The 14,541-nt window shown below is 58.5% G+C and overlaps 1 long non-coding RNA gene across 1 annotated transcript in view; it reads right to left on the bottom strand.

Annotated features, from left to right (window-relative positions):
- Window positions 1-5,910: 5,910 nt before the first annotated feature.
- The window catches only part of LOC103346281 (sodium- and chloride-dependent GABA transporter 1), a 166,546-nt gene continuing 157,915 nt past the window's right edge, over window positions 5,911-14,541 (bottom strand). Inside the window, exons 15-19 of the long non-coding RNA XR_016223617.1 lie at window positions 9,025-9,154; window positions 8,839-8,942; window positions 8,634-8,703; window positions 6,373-6,465; window positions 5,911-6,018 (exon numbers count right to left, since the gene is read on the bottom strand). This is a non-coding gene — a long non-coding RNA (sodium- and chloride-dependent GABA transporter 1). The remainder of the gene's footprint in view (window positions 6,019-6,372; window positions 6,466-8,633; window positions 8,704-8,838; window positions 8,943-9,024; window positions 9,155-14,541) is intronic.

Below are 14,541 nucleotides of genomic sequence, written 5' to 3'. Positions count from 1 at the left end.
CTATTTTTAGAGTTCAAAGACAGATGATCACCTGTCAAGATAATGTGTAAGGTCTAAGATGACATCCAAGTACCAAATTACAGTGGCCTCCTGCCCCTCTAACACTTTGACAAAAACCTTGAGCCAAATACCTTGTTTTGTTCTTATTTTCCCTAGTCTATGACACTTACGTCAGCAACATAAAGTGAGGTCAGACCCCAGAAAGAGCTATGCTGAGAGGCCAAGGTCCGGGACTGAGTCCCAGCTCCAACATCTTCGGGAAACTTGGGGAGTCAGGTCACCCTGGGAAGAAAAGAGGAACCAAGGACCCCACAACGGCAGCCCCTCACCTGCATGAACCCCATCACACAGCCCGGATTCTCCCTAGCGACCACCTGGTCCCCACTCACTATTGGGGAAGACGCAAGGCTGCCGCCACACAGCTTCCCAGAGACGACTCCCAGGATCCTGGGCCCACAAGCCCCTGCCAGGAAGGGACAGGACTCCTGGGGTCCGGGTGCCAGCCCAGCCCTGACACTGTGGACAGAGGGCTGAGGGCAGTGCTGGGCCAGCAGCGAGATGGGGCCACAGACTCCAGAGCCCTCACCGCCTTCCCCATCTCTGCACACCCGCCCTGCACTCACCTTCTCACAGCTTCTGAGGGGTGCGGAATCCTGTGGGGGAAACACCCGCGGTGAACAGGGGACGAACCTCCCAGCAGCACAGCCCCCTCCTCGGACCTCTCTCCACTGCAGTGTATGAGGTGGGGCCCTGAGGGGGGAGTGTCAGTGTACGATGTGGGGCCCTGGGGGAGTGTCAGTGTATGATGTGGGGCCCTGGGGGAGTCTCAGTGTATGATGTGGGGCCCTGGGGGAGTGTCAGTGTACGATGTGGGGACCTGGGGGAGTGTCAGTGTATGATGGTGGGGCCCTGGGGGAGTGTCAGTGTACGATGTGGGGCCCTGGGGGAGTGTCAGTGTACGATGTGGGGCCCTGGGGGAGTGTCAGTGTATGATGTGGGGCCCTGGGGGAGTGTCAGTGTACGATGTGGGGCCCTGGGGGAGTGTCAGTGTATGATGTGGGGCCCTGGGGGAGTGTCAGTGCATGATGTGGGGCCCTGGGGGGAGTGTCAGTGTACGATGTGGGGCCCTGGGGGAGTGTCAGTGTATGATGTGGGGCCCTGGGGGAGAGTCAGTGTATGATGTGGGGCCCTGGGGGAGTGTCAGTGTATGATGTGGGGCCCTGGGGGAGTGTCAGTGCATGATGTGGGGCCCTGGGGGAGTGTCAGTGTATGATGTGGGGCCCTGGGGGAGAGTCAGTGTATGATGTGGGGCCCTGGGGGAGTGTCAGTGTATGATGTGGGGCCCTGGGGGAGTGTCAGTGCATGATGTGGGGCCCTGGGGGAGTGTCAGTGTATGATGTGGGGCCCTGGGGGAGTGTCAGTGTATGATATGGGGCCCTGGGGGAGTGTCAGTGTATGATGTGGGGCCCTGGGGGAGAGTCAGTGTATGATGTGGGGCCCTGGGGGAGTGTCAGTGTATGATGTGGGGCCCTGGGGGAGTGTCAGTGTATGATGTGGGGCCCTGGGGGAGAGTCAGTGTATGATGTGGGGCCCTGGGGGAGTGTCAGTGTACGATGTGGGGCCCTGGGGGAGTGTGAGTGTATGATGTGGGGCCCTGGGGGAGTGTCAGTGTACGATGTGGGGCCCTGGGGGAGTGTCAGTGTATGATGTGGGGCCCTGGGGGAGTGTCAGTGTATGATGTGGGGCCCTGGGGGAGTGTCAGTGTATGATGTGGGGCCCTGGGGGAGTGTCAGTGTATGATGGTGGCAGCCCTGGGGAGTTGTGTTATTGTTTGATGGTGGCTGTCCTGGGGAGCTGTGTTATTGTTTGATGGTGGCAGTCCTGGGGAGTTGTGTTATTGTTTGATGGTGGCGGTCCTGGGGAGTTGTGTTATTGTTTGATGGTGGCGGTCCTGGGGAGTTGTGTTATTGTTTGATGGTGGTGGTCCTGGGGAGTTGTGTTATTGTTTGATGGTGGGGTCCTGGGGAGTTGTGTTATTGTTTGATGGTGGCGGTCCTGGGGAGTTGTGTTATTGTTTGATGGTGGGGCCTTGCGGGTGTGCAGTGTATGACATGGGGCCCCTTACAGTGGGGTCCCTATATCTTTCTTTGAGGAGAATACCACATTTGGTTATACCAAGTCCATAGGTGAGATACAGTGAAGTGACTCTGCTACTCTAGTGTCACTCCTATGGGCTGCAAACCCCACTGCTCTCAGGCTAAGTCCCCAGTGCCTGTTCTGGCCTAAAAAACCTCTTTCACCACCTTGCCAGACCACTTCCCACCCCTGCCCCATTTCTTATCACAAACCCTGAGCCCTTCCACCCTGACCTCCCTCCTGCTCACCAAAGGCATTTGCTACCCCGGGACCTTTGCACATCCCCCGCTCACCCCCAGAAACCTCCTTTCTGCATCTAGTTTGAACTCCGGCTTTCCCCAGAGGCCTCCTCTGAGCTACCGCCTCCTCCAAGCTCCACAGAGACAGGAGCCTGACCCTGGCTCGCCCCCATCACGGTGCCTCGAACCCTGTCGTGCCATCGGCTCTGAAGCTGTCAGTCTCCCAGCTGGAGTGGAGCTGCGCCCAGCCGCGGGGCCGAGCGTGCTTAGGCCTTGCCTGCTTCAGGGAGCCCTTCAGGGTGAGGAACGTGTAGGCCATGTAGCCGGGGATGAGGACCATGGAAGACAGAGCCATGAGCGAGCCCACTCCCTGGCCCCATTTGGGGAACACGTAGCTGCCCATGGTGAGAGGGGTGAAGAGGAACACGCCCTGCGGAGGGGGAGGGGCGGCGCTGTCAGCCTCCCAGGCCGGCCACCAAGGCCCCACTGCCTGGGCTGACCCTTCCCGGGGTTCAGCACCTGCGGCCCCCCACGAGGGCCTCGGAGAAAAGGCTCCTCCAGCCTGCAGGCACCCCTCCCCCGGGGTAACCCACCCTGGCCAGCAGGACCAGGGCCCACGTCAGCAGCCTGGCCTCCACCTCCCGGAGCCTGCCGGGCGCTTTGGACAGCTCAGCCCTTGTGGGCGGCACAGCAGGGGCTGGGTGAACTGGACCTGGGCCCTGAGGGCCTCCCCCGCCCGCCCTCGCTTCCAGAAGTTTCTCCCGGGGCGGAGCCGCCCCAACCCTGCAGGCGTTGCAGCCCCAGCCTCACCGCTATGATGATGGGGTTGAAGAAGGACCAGCACAGCTTCCACCAGATGCAGGGCCTGGAGCCCACCACCTCCTGGATGTTGTCGTAGAAACGGTTCACACCTGCGACACAGGCGCAAGCGCGGGGTGCACCGCTGAGCTGTGGGGTCTGCAGGCCGCCGCCCCCAGCACCCTTCGAACCGTCAAAGCCCATAGCACGCGCGCCAGGGAGAAAAGCCAGCCCCCTGCAGGTGGAGACATTCACTGGCCACGGAAGGTCAGGGGTCGCGGTCCCCTCCCACAGGCCCCGCCTCTCCTCCGAGGTATGGCTGGGCGGGCCGGAAGTGCAGCCCACCGCGGAGATCTGCGCATGACTACGAGAACCCTAGGCCTCGCGAGAGTAAGTTCTCCAAGGGAGCACTGCGCATGCGAAGTCCCGGAGGCTGGTGGTCTGGGTCGGGTCGGGGTGGAAGCAAGACCGGGCGAGCGCTGGGGGATGTGGCGCTGCCCATCTCCGTCCACGCTCTGGGCTCTCTGGTCCAGCAGAGAGGCAGGAGGGGCGGCCTCGGACCCTTGGGCCCTGGGCTCCGGAGATTTGGGGCACGACGGAAAGGAAACCCTGGTTCCTTCGTTTTTTCCCCCCAGGGACGATGTAGGCTTTCCATCATGGCAGCTTTTGTCAGGCGGATGATGTCAGCTCTATACTTCCGTCTCCCGTTTTACAGATCCGACGTGAAACAAGACTTTTTATCCCACAACGGACACTAGTTGGCTCCCTGCTTACATGAAGTATTTATCTGTTCTCCGTGGAGTCGTATGTATTTTAAAGACACAGAGCGATGGACAGGAGTCTTCCCTGTGCATAGCAGTGGGGGCAAGGTGCGACCTCAGCCAGGAACCTGGAACTCAGTAGAGGTCCCCCCCCCCCGCCGTGGGCAGCAGGGACCCAAGCCCTGCACCATTACCAGCTGTCTCCCCGGGGTGCACGTTGGCAGGAAGCTAGAACTGGACATGGAGCCCAGTCTTGAACCCTAATACGTACGGGTGTCCACGCAGCCCCTTAGCCTCTCTGTCGCATGCCCACACCCTAACTGTTGCTCTGTCTTCTGCACACGGAACTGGTGCACCCACCACGCTGAGCTGTGTGAGCACAGGGATTGAACAGTGCAGGGAGAGGGCCTGCTGTCCCAGCTGCTTCTGCTGAATGACGAATGAGTGAATGAATGAATGAATAAAGGAGCAGGGGTGGAGGCTCACTGTGGAACCAGGAGATGGAGACACATTCAAAGAACATGAGGGGCCGGCGCCGCGGCTCACTAGGCTAATCCTCCGCCTTGCAGCGCCGGAACACTGGGTTCTAGACCCGGTCGGGGCGCCGGATTCTGTCCCGGTTGCCCCTCTTCCAGGCCAGCTCTCTGCTGTGGCCAAGGAGTGCAGTGGAGGATGGCCCAAGTGCTTGGGCCCTGCACCCCATGGGAGACCAGAAAAAGCACCTGGCTCCTGCCTTTGGATCAGCACAGCGCGCCGGTGGTGGCGGCCATTGGAGGGTGAACCAACGGCAAAGGAAGACCTTTCTCTCTGTCTCTCTCTCTCACTGTCCACTCTGCCTGTCAAAAAAAAAAAAACCCACGAAGAACACAAGGAACAGCAAGCTCATGCTGCTGGTGGAGTAGTAATTGAAGAGTTTGAAGACGTAAATGCCCCCTTGTGAGAGGAAGGGAGCATGAGAGCGCCCCCCCCACATCTGGGCCCCCTGGCACCCAGCACCGCTGGGGAAGCCGGGCTCATAATAGACTGCCTGGGCCTCGTGAGCAGGCCAGGCCTGGGGGCCGTTCCCCAGCGCCGTCTGTCCATGCATGACTCGGTCCTGCCTCTCCCCTGCTGAGAACCTCCCAGCACACATGTAATAACATGGTACATAACTAAGCAGGGAGACGTCAAATCAAGTCTAACTCAAATGGCCTGGCCTGCAAGGCTCTGCTCCACTCCCTGCCACACTGGCTTCCTTTCTGTTCCTCACCCTCAGGGCCTTTGCACCTGCCATGCTCTCCTCCCCTCCCTGGCTGTCCCTCCTCATCTAGGTCTCCGCTCACCTGCTCACCTGTCACTTCCTTAGAGACCTCCCCCACCATCCCCTGTCCCAGGTAGAGGCCTCCCGGCCCCCTGCTGGCCATTTCCCGTCCTGCTGTATCCACTCTGCTCCACGGCACCTGGCACTTTGCAGGCACCTCATCTGTCAGCCTCGTCCCCACTGAAACTCAAGCTCCAAGAGAGTAGACTTGGCAGTGGCTCTCACACTGTTGCTGGGTTCCCAGTGTCACACATGTGGCCCACAGCCGGTGTTCCCAAGTGCGAGTGAGGGAACAAATCAACACCCGGGATCACAGTGGTTCCTGGGCCCACGGGTGGCCGTGTGGGTCGTGAGAGTCGTTCACGGTGAGTGTACAGTTCACAGACACATGTTCACGGATGCAACAAGTGGCAGTGTTCACTTCGAAGGCCCGACTCCAGGGGGGCTGCCGGGAAGCAGAGGCCAGGCTGCCTGCTGCGGTCTCTGGCTCTGTCCTACGCTGTCCTTCTCAGCATCTGCGTCTCTGACAGCCAGGGAGCCCCCGGAAGGCAGGACGCCGTCTGCCTCAGTGCCGTGTGTCCGGGGCTCAGCAGAGAGCTCTGTGGAGGCAGAGGGGGTGTTGAAAGGGCCCCAGGGCAGCAGCGGGAGCCCACCTGGGTGATGTTGGAGAGGCTGCTCAGGTAGGAGACGGTGCAGACGGCGACGTGAAGAGCTCCCGGCAACTGTGCAGCAGTCTGGGGTACTCGTCCACCAGGGCCGTGATGAAGCCCTCCATGGTGCAGAACTGCAGGGGGGCGGGGTCAGCCACCCGCCCACCGCGGCCCCACCCACCACCCACAGCCTGAGTAGCACCCAGACGGCAGGGCTGGGGGGGTGGCCCAGGGTCCAGCATGACGCTGCCCCTGCTACCCTGGGGGCCTCAGCGGAGTCCCCTCCCTCTGGGTTTCCATTTCCCCTGCTGGACTTGGCCAGTTCACAGGGCTGCTTCAGGGATATTCTAGGGGTCTGAGATTCTGAGTCCTCCTCTGGGGGGGGAGGGGCCTGGGAGAGGGGTGGTCTCCTGGCTGTCGATGACCAGCATCAGTAGCATGGAGAAGAGGATGGCCCAGAGCGGAGAGATGGGCAGCTGGGTCACTACCTCCAGGTACGCCAGGAATGCCAGCCCCGGGCCTGTGAGAACGAGGGGCAGCGTGGTGGGTACCCGCACCAGCCCCAGCACAGCCACCAGTCCCTAAGCCTCACGTCAGAGTCACCGCTGGGCAGCCAGGCCATGGTGCAGGCTGCAGGTGAGGGGCTCACTGTCCAGGTGGGGGACTGCAGCGGGCTGGCCATCAGCAGGGGCGGGGCACATGCAGAGAGGCGGCCCCTGCGGGGACACTTGGGAGGCCAAAGGCTTCAGGCTGGGGGTGAGGGGAGAGCACAGGGCAATGCTTGCTGAGGTTTCTGGCCTGGAAACTGGTTGGGAACCCTTCTCATGAGGGGGACCACAGGCTGGGGGAAGGCATGGGAGGTGTGTCCAGGACAGGTGGTGTTTGAGTGTCTGGCAGGGGTGTCCAGGAGCAGGGGAAACAAAGAATGAGAAACAAAGACATCGGAGCTGCCTGGGTGTGGCTCTGTAGGGGCCAGGGGAGGCCCAGAGGGGGAGGAGCTGCCATTGTCCAGGAGCTCAACGTCCTTTCCCCAGGCCCCACCCAGTGCTCCGGGGATCAAGCTCTGTCCCCTCCAGAGAGCTCAGGGAAACCTTTGTGCACACAGTGGACCTCCTGCCTGCTGCTGGCCCCGCCCCTGGGGATGGGGGAGGCTGCCTGTGGTTGCCCTGGGCCCTGGGGCACTGAGACTGAGGCAAGCTAAGTGTGCACAACCCACCTGGAGAGACTGTTCTGGGAGCCAGGATAAAAGCAGACTCAAGGTGAAGAGTTAAAATTGTATATGTGCGGGTGTAAAAAGTTAAGCTTAAGCTTACAGGTTTAAAACTTCCTGGTGCAGCTGTAAAAATAAAACAGAGTGAAGTAGCACCTTGACAGTAGGGGCTCCATTTTGGAGCACTTGAGACTCCATTCTGGGAAAGCACCCCCCACCGTGAGACTCTAGTCTGAAACTATGATCTCAAATAGTCAGACAATAGCAGTGCACTACATCACCCTTGGCAACACACAAAAACCCCCTAGCATGATTGCTCAAGCTTAAAAGTAGAAAGGTTGCACCTGCGTTACCTGGGCTAATAATGAAGATGTGATTTGTCTGTGTCTTAAGATCATAATTGCTGATTGTAAGATTTTAGCAACCGCTTAGCAACCGTGTATTCTCTCCCCCTTCCCGATTTTGCGGTTTTTGCCTTTATAAACCCTATGCTGTAGTTCCTCACTGCTCCTCTGTCCTTGTCAGAGGGCCCCAACATGTTGGATCAATAAATTTAACCCTTTGCTGGTTGCATGAGAGAAAAAGTCTCTTGGAGTTGTTCCTCGGGCAGTGGGCTTTTTCAGACCCTAACAAAGGGAGTTTGCATCATGGCTGGAAACATGGCGTGGTTAGATCAAGCCTTAAAGGCCCGGGCACAGGAGCGGGTCTTTTCCCCTACAAAATCCAGGGCCATGCAGGAAGCATCAGTGTGGCTGGGAGACAAAGAGGTTTTACAGTCAAACTGATCTGGGCACAAACCCCTTTTGAGCTCTGAGCTTGGGCAGGCGGCTTTGGCGAGCCTCAGTTTCCCCATCTGTGACATGGGGACATAGCACCTACTGCAGAGAGCTGGGAAGATCAGGGGGCAGTGTCTGGCAGGCAGTGAGTGCTCTGCCACCCATAGGGTGAGGACAAGGCAAGCCCCACTCCCAACCCCTGGCCCCGAGGTGGGCAGCGCTGACCTGAGGCCGCCACATCAGTAATGGACTTTTTGACGTGGGCATGAAGCCCACAATTGTGGGGAGCAACTTGGACTAGACTAAGTTACTGGAATTAAGACTTATTCTATGCATGTGCTTTCCCACAATATGGCGCTGGGAGAGGAGTAAACAACTTTTACGCAGCTGCCTCCAGTTCGACCAATAACCTGCAGGAGCTGATCCTGCTCCTGATTGCAGGAGAGCAGCGTACTCGGCGTGTGGGTAGCAGAGTTGGGATTGGTGGAAGAGGACTATAAAGGAGGAGAGAGACAACATGCACCAGGAACATCTAAGGGGAACATCCGGGTAACATCTGAGCAGCCTCCGAGAGAGCCGGCCGGCGGTGTGCCGCTCCCCCACGGAAGTGGGGAAAGTGGCAGGGGGAGCCGCCCTTCCACGGAGGTGGAGGGACGGCAGCCAACCCGGGAAGGACCAGCAGCAAACCCGGGAAGGACCGAGCAGACGAAAGAACAGCGCGGGGTCCTGTGTCGTTCCTCCACAAAGAGGGGGAGCGACACACAATGGAGAAGATGACAAAGCTGGCAAACATGCTGGTGCAGGAGTTGATGCAGCAGATGATGATGGAGTCCCTGGAGGGAGGCGGGGCGGGGTCAGGGAGGGTAGAGGTCATGGGGGTGGGGCCAGGGAGGGCAATGACAGGGACCCAGGAGCAAGCCAAGGAGGGTAGGGCCGGGAAGGAGGGGGCTCTGGGCTGCCACTGGCACCTGTACACGTTGTTGTGGAACAAGTTGTAGCTGCCCATGGCGATCAGGAAGCCCAGGCCCAGCCTATAGGAGAAGAGGATCTGCGTAGCTGCATCCAGCCACACCTATGGGCAGAAGTGTCTAGTGGCAATCACAGCCACAGACACCAAGGCCCCTGCCCGTACCAGTCGGCTGCCCCCGTCACACCCCAGGCTGCTCACTACGGAAGTTGGGCATGACGTAGAACACGATGCCCTCCTTGCGCCAGGCAGTGTGACTCCACGGAAGAACAGGATGACGAGCATGGTGTAGGGGTAGTGGCTGAGAAGTAGACCACCTGGCAAGGACAGGGAGGGGCACGTCAGTCCACCCACAGCCCCGCCCCTTGCACCTGCCTGTGCTGCCAGTGCTTCTTCCTCCAGGAAGCCTGCTCTGCTTGGCTGCCCGTGGAGTCTGAACCAACCAGCTCAGCACCTCATTTTACCTTCCCCATTCCCTGTGATTTTTAATGGATGTCTAATTTATCCAAGCAATGCCTGTTGGCAGGAAACGTTGAAAGTTACATAGGAACACACCCATGTGCACAAACACACATACACAGTGGCCCCTAGGATCAGCGTCCCACAAGGCACAGGTTTGGGTCTCTCACATCTGCTTTCTGATGTCTAGAACAGTCCATTGTATACAGTAGACACTCAATAAATGTCTGAAAAATATACAACCACAGGGCTGTGAGCATTTTACTGTTCCTTCTTTGACACCTTCTTCTGCACAGATGATCATGTCTCAGAAAAGCAGGCTACAGTCAGCCACTTGCTTTCTCAGTGAGCAGCTTTCAAGGTAAAAGACAGCACACTCAGTCTATTCTCTGAAGACCGTCTGCCACCTGAACAGTGAGTTTTAATTCTACGAACGGTCCCCAGGGAGGTCCCGCCACCCTCTCCCAGCAGCCTCCGCTGTTAGCCATTTGGGTGACTTCCAATCTTCCGTGCCTCATTGAACACTCCTGTTTATAAACCTTTATCTACAGAATGACTGTATCGCTCCTGGGAGAGACGTCTAGATGTGGAATCACCAAGCAGAAAGCGACGGCTTCTCAAAGGCTTTTGACGCATCTGAGCATTGCCCGATTCCCTCTAGAATCAGAACTTCAGGGTGGCGGTGCTGTTGTGGTGCAGTGGTTACACAGACGGGGGTGACACTGGCATCCCACACTGCTCCACTTCTGGTCCAGCTCCCTGCCAATGTGTTCGAGAAAGCAGCAGGAGCTGGCCCCAGTGCCACCCATATGGGAGACTCAGATGGAGATCCAGACTCCTGGCTTCTGCCTGCCCCAGCCCTGGCCGTTGCAGCCATTTGGGGAGTGAACCAGCGGCTGGAAGACACCTCTCTCTTTCTCTCTCTCCCTCTCCCTCTCTCTCAATCTCTCTCGCCCTCCTCTCTGTAATTCTGCCTTTCATTTTTTTTTCATTTTTTTGAATCATTTTTTACAGATAAGAGTTATATACAGTAAGAGAGAGAGAGAGAAAGGTCTTCCTTCCGTTGGTTCATCTCCCAAATGGTCACTACAGCCGGCACGGCGCCAATCTGAAGCCAGGAGCCAAGTGCTTTCTCCTGGTCTCCCATGTGGGTGCAGGGGCCCAAGCACCTGGGCCATCCTCCACTGGCCTCTTGGGCCACAGCAGAGAGCTGGACTGGAAGAGGAGCAGCCAGGACTAGAACCAGCACCCCTATGGGATGCCGGTGCTGCAGGTGGAGGATTAACCACGGGAGCCACGGCGCCAGCCCCTCAATTTTTTCATTTTAAAGAAAGGAAATGGCACTTCCTCCAGCGTGGCACAGGGTGGCTCCCTTGCAGTGCCAACTCTGAGCATAATCATTTTCAAAACCCATTTTTGCCAAATTGGTCATCAAAAGCCTGCAATTGTTTCTCTGCTCGCTGGTGTGGAAGAGCGGTTTCAGACTCATCTCAGCGGCTCAGGGGCCCCTGGCTCCCGGCCAGTGTGGGTCTCCCTTGGGGCAGCTTGCTCTCCCTCACTGCACTCTGGGCTTCCTCAGGACCAGGGAAGCCGCCTGCCGTCTGCACAAACCATTGTCCCTGGAATTGGGAAGAGGGGATGAAAACGAAGCCACTGGGTCAGTGTCTCAGTGCTCCGAGCCCCAGTTTCTCTCATCTGGAAAATGGGTGCAATTAGCCCGGCTGCTAGGACAGGAGAGCTGTGATGAGCCCACAAGGTGCTGGCACAGGGACCACTCAGCAGTGCACATAGCTGCACCTGGGGGACAGCGGCTCCCAGTGGCTTCACCGCCCTTAAAGCTTTGCTTTCCTGCTCCCTGAAGCTGGAACGGGAGACACCAGGCCCTGCCCAGCTCTCCCTCGTCCCATGCACGGGTCTGAGACGTGAGAACGAGCCTTGGGTCTGGGTCTCCGGTTCCCTCCAGGGCAGGTTTTCAGCACCTGCCTCAGGCCCACGTTGAGGCTTTGTAAGGCTCTGTTTTGTCTCTTTCTGCACCTTCTTCTGGAAAGTTCCGCCAGCTTTTTGGCATGTTCTGGTCCCGCCTCACCTGTCCCTAGCCACCTTCTGTTCCAGTCTCTCTGCTGTCCCTTTGCTCCCTTCGAGACTTGGAGACCTCAGACAGCACACCTGCCCCTCTGCTTCCTGCAGGAAACGCAGGTATCTTGAGCCTCAGCCTCCAGTGTAAGGCCTGAGAGGTGGGGAGGGGAGGGAGCCAAGGCCAGTTCTGTCCTGCCAGATGTCCCTGTGCGGGACATCCGGCTTGCAGTCACTCTGTCCTTGCTGACCTGATCATAAAGACGAAAGAGCAACAGCCCCTTGCTAAGTGCTGAGAGCTTTCTAGAATCACCAATGGCGGGGCTGGCATGGTGGGGCCATTGTTTGTGACAATGCCAGCTGCTGTCCTGACTGCTCTGCTTCCAATCCAGCTCCCTGCTCGTGCACCTGGGAAGGCAGCGGATGATGGCCCAGGTACACGGGAGACCCAGATGGAGTTCCTGGCTCTGGATTTTGGCCTGGTCTAGCCTCAGTCTTTGTGGCCATTTGGGGAGTGAACCTGCAGATGGAAGATCTCTCTGTCTCTGTTGCTCTGCCTGTCAAGTAAGTAAGTAAGTAAGTAAATAAATAAATAAATAAATAAATCTTTAAAACAAACTCAACAGGGTCCAACATTGTGGTGCAGAATGTTAAGCCAGATAGCGGCATCCCGTGTGGGCACCAGTGGGAGTGCTGGCTGCTCCAGTTCTTAGCCAGCTCCCTGCCAAAGCGCCTGGGAAAGCAGCAGGTCATGGCCCAAGTCTTTGGGCCCCTGCACTAATGTGGGAACCTGGGACGGAGTTCTCGGCTCCCGACTTTGGTTTGGCCCAGTCTGGACCACTGTGGCCACTGGGGAGCGAACTGGCAGATAGAAGACCTCTTTCTGTCTCTTTTTTTCTCTCTCTCCCCTCTGCCTGTCTCCATGTCCCTCTTTCTGTCAAATAAATAAATCTTAAGAAAAAAAATGAACAGTAAAGGATGTGTGTAAGCACCAGCCCCATCCTGCAGAGGGGGAAGCGGAGCTTCAAAGAGAAACGGCTTCCTTCAGGTCACTCAGCCAGGAATCAGCCTCACTGGGATCTGAACTCAGACCTATTTGCAAACAGGGCCTGAGGACTTTGTCACAACCTGCCCGCCTGTGTTCCTCATCGCAGGAGCCCCTGCGCCCGGAACCGAAGCCCTGTTCCTGGGGCAAGTTGGCTGAGCGGCCCGTGACTGGCACCTGCCTGGGGCTGCAGAATGCCAGGGACCTGCTGTGAGCTGAGCTGCGAGCCCGACCTGTGTCAGCTCCTACGTGCTCTCTGCTGCTCTAGAGAGTAGGCGGTGCCCTAATGCCCACTGTGCAGGAGTGAGAGTCGAGGTACCCAGAGCTGAAGGGTTGGGAGGGGCCCCAGGAGCTGTGGACCCCTTGCCTGAGCAGAGCTCCCTTGGCAGCCCCAGGCCCTTACCTTTCCGGTCCAGCCCACACCTTTCCAGATGCAGTAATACACCAGGACCCAGGCGATGGCCAGGGTGATGGCCAGCAGCCAGCGCTCTGGCCCGGCTTGTCCAGCCCATCAGTCATCTGATGCATGTTGTGCCTGCTCTAAGAGGAGGGAGGAGAATGTCACAAGGGCCGCTGGGACTTGAGGGGGCCTGGGGCATGGGCAGGGATGTGGTCTACCTCAGGGATCATGTCAGAACCAGGAGCAACGACTCAAGGAGAGCAGGGGCTGCAGCTGCCTCTGTCGCTGCTCAGCGGCTGCCCCACCTCTGCTCTGCCTTGCGCCAGCCCAGGGGCCCTCTGGGTGCAGGTGCCCTGTGTGATCCTGCTACAGACAGCTCCCACCTCTGCTCTGCCCTGCGCCAGCCCAGGAGCCCTCTGGGTGCAGGTGCCCTGCGTGGTCCTGCCATGGGCAGCTCCCACCTCTGCTCTGCCCTGTGCCAGCCCAGGAGCCCTCTGGGTGCAGGTGCCCTGCGTGGTCCTGCCATGGACAGCTCCCACCTCTGCTCTGCCCTGTGCCAGCCCAGGAGCTCTCTGGGTGCAGGTGCCCTGCGTGATCCTGCTACAGACAGCTCCCACCTCTGCTCTGCCCTGTGCCAGCCCAGGAGCTCTCTGGGTGCAGGTGCCCTGCGTGGTCCTGCCATGGACAGCTCCCACCTCTGTTCTGTCCTGTGCCAGCCCAGGAGCCCTCTGGGTGCAGGTGCCCTGTGCTGTCCTGCCACGGACAGCTCCCACCTCTGTTCTGTCCTGTGCCAGCCCAGGAGCCCTCTGGGTGCAGGTGCCCTGTGCTGTCCTGCCACGGACAGCTCCCACCTCTGTTCTGTCCTGTGCCAGCCCAGGAGCCCTCTGGGTGCAGGTGCCCTGTACAGTCCTGCCATGGACAGCTCCCACCTCTGCTCTGCCCTGTGCCAGCCCAGGAGCCCTCTGGGTGCAGGTGCCCTGCGTGATCCTGCTACAGACAGCTCCCGCTCCTTTGCAGAATGAGGCTGCACTCCCTGGCTGGCCTCATGAGCCAGCTCCGCATCTGTAGTCTCAGGGCTCTGTCACCCATTCACCTGTCCCTGGCCTGCTCTCACCTCCTCCATGCCTCGGTGCACTGCCTCCCACAAGCCGCCCAGCACAGGGGATCTCTCCACGCCACAGAGACTTGGACCCCAAGACCTCATCTGTTGTACGCCCCCAACACACATCTGTGAAGTGCCCCCCTGGGAAACAGAATCAGCGTGGCCTTCCTGGAGCCAGAATGTATGTCTCTGTGTGTGCCTGCACATGAGCTGAACCTGTGTGTAGGCAGGTGTGCCAGTGTATGTCCATGTCATGTGTGAACATGTATGTTCATGTGTGTACGTGTGTGTTGGTGTGCAGATGGGTGTCTTGTGAATGTGTGTTAATGTATTTACATGTGCATGTGTCTGCATGCGTGTGTATATGTGTGTTCATGCATGAATGTGAACACACATGTATGTGTCTGCACCTGTGTGTGCATGGGTATGTGTGCACATGTGCTCACTCCAGGCAACCTGGGGTTTATAAGTACAGTGATCCCCCAGTATCTGCAGGAGACTGGTTCCAGGACCTTTTGCAGATAAAAACTCTGCAAGTGCTCAAGCTCCCACCAGAAAACGGCGCCTGTGTGCACAGAGGCTGCACACGGCCTCCCGTGAGCATGGAGTCATCTCTGCACAGTGT

This window comes from Oryctolagus cuniculus, chromosome 17 (assembly GCF_051225735.1).
Source record: "Oryctolagus cuniculus isolate XC-2025 breed Fujian yellow rabbit chromosome 17, ASM5122573v1, whole genome shotgun sequence".
NCBI classification, from domain to species: Eukaryota; Metazoa; Chordata; class Mammalia; order Lagomorpha; family Leporidae; genus Oryctolagus; species Oryctolagus cuniculus.
The sequence above is the reverse complement of the archived record's forward strand: the minus strand, read 5'-3'. Positions and strand labels throughout refer to the sequence as shown.